Here is a 4,751-nt window from a genome sequence, read left to right on the forward strand (position 1 = left end):
TTCCAGTCAGCAAATTTAAGGTCCAAATCAAAGTTCCACTTACTTCTTTAGGAATCTTTAGTTTCAAATCGGAAGAATCCGCCGCTTGCCGGGTCAGGACTCGGAGCTTCGCTTCCCGGAGGCAAGATGTGGCCCAAAATGGCTCCCGCGGTTCAACCCCGCCGGCTCACGATCGCTCTATTGAGCTCTCGGGCGGCGGGGGATCCGCCAAACGGAGCGGCCGCTGGGCTCCTGAGTCATCGGAACTCTCGATCCGATGTTTTTACGGGGAGTCCGCTCGCTCTGCGGACTTCCCCCCCCCCTCCGAGAAGCCAGAGACCTCGGCACGCGAAAGTCCCTGCGTCCTTCTCACCGCCGCGACGAACCGAAAGTCCCTAATTTTTTTTTTTATTGCGCGAACGCAGTCCCCCACTACCACAAATTATGCAGTCGAGTTTCCCGCATTTGGGGAAATCGCAGGGGTCAGCACACCCGCAGTGCAATGGATGAGCCTCACCCTGGGAAAACCTCCTTCATGATCAAGGTGTCTCCCCTGCCTGGTAGAGTTTTTCTTTGATACCAGGCCACGTGAGCTGGAAGGAGAGTCTCTTTACTTATAAACTCCCAAGAATAAAGTGGTTTATTTGGGAGGCGGCGGGAGAAGAGTGTGTGTGGCTTCACCTCTGGATTCCTGTGTCGCATTTTAGTAATAGATGGGGACATTCGTCGCAGGTTCCACATAGTCACAAAAACAAATTACCTAAAAAAGCCTCAAAAACAAAAAAAGCAAAATCAATAGCAAAAACAAAAGCCACAACAGGTTTACCACTCCTATCAGCCCATCACCCATTCCCATCACCCACACACACACCCTCCGAATATACATAAGGGTCTGGTTACTTCTGTTTCAGTGTATCTGAAGAAGTGTGCATGCACACGAAAGCTCATACCAAAATAAAAACTTAGTTGGTCTTTAAGGTGCTACAGAAGGATTTTTTTTTATTTTGTTTCGACTCAGTCCAACACGGCTACCTACCTGTAACAAAAACAAAAGCATCAAGCTTAATCCGTTCCAGAAGTTCGTTCGACTTCCGAAATATTCAAACACCAAGGCGCAGCTTCTGATTGGTGCCCCAGAAACAATAGCCGACAACTGTATCGGATGTTCGGCTTCTGAAAAACGTTCAAAAAGCCAGAATACTTACTTCCGGGTTTTCGGCATTTGGGAACCAAGGCATTTGAGTATCAAGGCGTTTGAGAACCAAGATACCACTGCAGTAGAATGCTTGGTATCTGGTGGGCGGGGCTTGTGTGCTTTATTCCGGAATCAGCCCCTCCCTTCCGTGTGTGTTCAGTTCTGTTCAGTTAAGAATGTCTGTTAAGAGGGACCAACTGTGTCTTCTTGTTTCTTGCCTCCTGTTGCTGCATTTAGTTTCTCTCATTATGTTATTCTGTTACAGTTTTCATTATTATTTACATTTATGCGAGACACTTTTTTTTTCCAAAGAAAAATTCATGGGTGGGCTGGCCTTGCATGATGTCATTATGGGCATGGACACTGGTCTCTGTTCACCTGTAAGCACACACCTTTAGTTTTTTTAAAAATAAAATACAAGTTTCTTAATCTACTGCAGGGGTCGGCAAACTAAGGTCCGCGGGCCAGATCAGGCCCAATTGCCTTCAGGATCTATCGGCCTGTGGGCTGTCCATGGATCAGCGTGGGGATTCTGTTTGTTCGGGCTGCACTATTTTCCCCCTGCGCCATTCCATTCCCCCCCCTCTCCCTCACACACACCGCCGTGGCGCCTTCTCCCTCCCTCCTCCTGGCTTCTCCCCGCTCTGCTTAGAGGAGGAAGGGGGCTGGGTTGAGCTGGCTGAGCGCCATTTTAAGCAGCCCCTCTCTGGAGCCAGCCCTTTCACGGTGCTCATCTTCCCTCCACCACTGTGGCGCCGCCCTGGTGCTCCTGTGGGCCAGAGAGCAGAGCAGACAAGCTCGCTCTGCACCCCCTCTTCTTCCAGCCCCCCCCCCCCCGGTGCTGCTTCTCCAGCCTGCCACAAGGTCTGAGGGACAGTGGCCTGGCCTGTGGCTAAAACATTTTGCTGACCCCTGATCTACCAGCTTTGCACAAAACAGAAGCCATGTGTGTGTGGCCAGGACACAGGCCTGTTATAGCTTCTGGGCTTGGGGAAGGATGTGAGCCTCCCCTGAACCTTCTCCAGCTGAGGAATCAAACACACACACCCCAAGCTAGCGAGCTCCACCTGGGCTGCCTTCCCTCAGAACTGACAGCTGTAAGTTCTGGAATCCTGAGATCAGGGGTGGTACGTCCCATTTCGCCACTTGAGGCAGAACAGGAAGTGCCACCCTGCTCTGCCACACCACCACCACCACCCATGGGTCACTCACCGCCACTGCGCCACCTGCCAGTGTCACGGCTACTGTACCATACCCTCCAACATTTCTCCAATGAAAATAGGAAAGTCCCATTCCATAATGATAATTTTACTATTTACATCCACACATCTTATTGGGCTGTTATATGTGTTGGGCAGCTTCCAACACATATAAAAAACATAACAAAACATTAAACATTTTTAAAAAACCTTCCCTGTACAAGACTGCCTTCAGACAGCTTGGGGGTCAGATAACTCCAAACCCTCCAACATTTCTCCAATGAAAATAGGGACATTCTACCACATCGTCCAGCAGTTCTCTGATGAAAATAGGGACCTCCTAAGGAAAAAGTGGGTCCCGGGAAGTCAGAAACCGGGACTTCTTCTCTAAAGCAGGGACATCCCTGGAAAATAGGGACACTTGGAGGGTCTGCTCTGACTCAGGCCAGGCAAAGAAAACTGAAAAACATGTGACTGTCTCATAGAGCCAAAGAAATGAACCACAGATAAATATTGACTAATTAATAGAAAATTACACACAGAGACACACACACATGTAAGGTGGGATGGGGTAGAGGTGTCCTAAAAATGAGTTGCCTGTACTCATATATTGATCAAAGTGTTATGGGTGCCCTGGCCCACATAAATAGCTGTACTGGTGAGATCTCTCTCTCTCTCTCTCTCTCTCTCTCTCTCTCTCTCTCTCTCTCTCTCTCTCTCTCCTCACACACAAGCCTGTTGTTCAGTGCAGAAATGAAGGATACCAATCCAACTGAGAAGAATCTCTAAGACATTTTTTTCCTCGGGCAATCATTCCCAAAAGAAAGATTTGTGTTGACAGAGCTTACACCGTGCAGTGTATTTGCTCTACAATATTTCAGCAGTTAAGCTGCTACAAACGATACAAAGCCTTCAGTGACCCTTTGCAGGCGTCCACTCTCCCAGGAGATATATAACTTCTGCAACCTTTTAAGGTGCTTTTTTCTAAAAAGGAAAAGGAAAGGAAAACTGTGGGACCTGAAGGGAGGGGGACAACAGTGCACCAAATAAGTGAATTTGACATTGTGTGGTTTGATTATCAAGCTCTATGGTTCCCTCACACCCTTAGGTGAGAAACATCTGTAGTTATTAGAAACTGCTCCAAGCATGCTCTCAGCTAGATCATTATGTTATTTTAACGTGCCTCATCCAGGATTTGAACTTCTAGAAGGCATAGCATGCCCCTATTTATGCAGGTGCAGTAAAAGATTTTGCTGTATTTCATCTCTGCCTGTCTCTCCTCCCCATGCAAATGGGAATGCTTTCCCATGGAGCTCCCTGGCTTCATGAATTTTGACAGCACTAGTGATGTCTCTCCCATGAAAACCCATGAAAGGAAAGAACACCTGCACAGTAAACTTATTTGCAGTAAAATATCTGACAACTGGAGATAAATGGAGGTTGTGACTGTGTCCTTCTCTGATATCGTTTTTACCCTTTCCAAATAAAACTTTGTATGATTGCTGGATTTGCTAAGCAGAGAGAGAAGCGAGGCCAGGTGCATATTCTATGCCTGTCATTACTAGGGTGTGTATTCATGGATATCTTTGTATTGCAAGAAGACTGGTGAGATGCTTTCCTACACAACGGTCGACAGACACAGAGTTAACCTGGGATAATGAAGATGTCAAAATGCCATGAGCTGGCCCTACTCCCTCTTGTTACATATCAGACAGGTGCTGTCTCTGTTGTCCCCCAGTGCCAAAGGAGGCCCTTTCTTCTTCAACAAGCCCTTTAAGTGGAGATCTTTAGCCCAGCCATTGGATCTGAAATTGTTTTTGCACATGAAACTTCATTTAGTTGGATTCATACATGAAATGGCCTATTGGTTTTCACTGCTGATGTTTTTAATGCGAAATCTCTTCGATATAATTTAATTCATAAACGGAACAAAAATAAGAATGGAGGAGGAGGAGGAGGAGGAGGAGGAGGAGGAGGAGGAGGAGGAGGAGGAAAGGGAAGGAAAGAGATTGTTCCGACCTCCCTTTTCCTTGCTCACAATACACTTTCCCACTTAGGAATGAAGTTCTAATTATAGTGAAGATCTAACATTTTAATGGCCACTGGTGGAGGCTTACTTTGGGAGAAGTCGTGATGCTGTGGGCAAATGTTTCAAGGTGGAGATGCTCTGGTGGAAAGGATCAAATTTCCCATTACCAGTAGACCACATGTAGAGGTAAACGGTGTTCTTCATTCTGTGTATGTTTAAAGATGTGGTGCTGAGACTGCTAAATCATGCTCAGATTGAACTAGGGATTTGCTTCCCCCCCCCTTGATTTAAACAATGAATCCTTTCTACCGCATGAACAGTAGAGGAACAGTAGAGGCGGAGGAAACTC

General features: G+C 47.0%; 1 non-coding gene across 1 annotated transcript; it reads right to left on the reverse strand.

The window, feature by feature from the left end:
* Positions 1-388: 388 nt before the first annotated feature.
* On the reverse strand, positions 389-548 carry LOC132592230 (U1 spliceosomal RNA). The gene has a single exon (XR_009557702.1). It is a non-coding gene; the product is annotated as a U1 spliceosomal RNA (small nuclear RNA).
* Positions 549-4,751: the final 4,203 nt, after the last annotated feature.

Source organism: Zootoca vivipara, chromosome 5 (genome assembly GCF_965207765.1).
Source record: "Zootoca vivipara chromosome 5, rZooViv2.hap1.1, whole genome shotgun sequence".
NCBI classification, from domain to species: domain Eukaryota; kingdom Metazoa; phylum Chordata; class Lepidosauria; order Squamata; family Lacertidae; genus Zootoca; species Zootoca vivipara.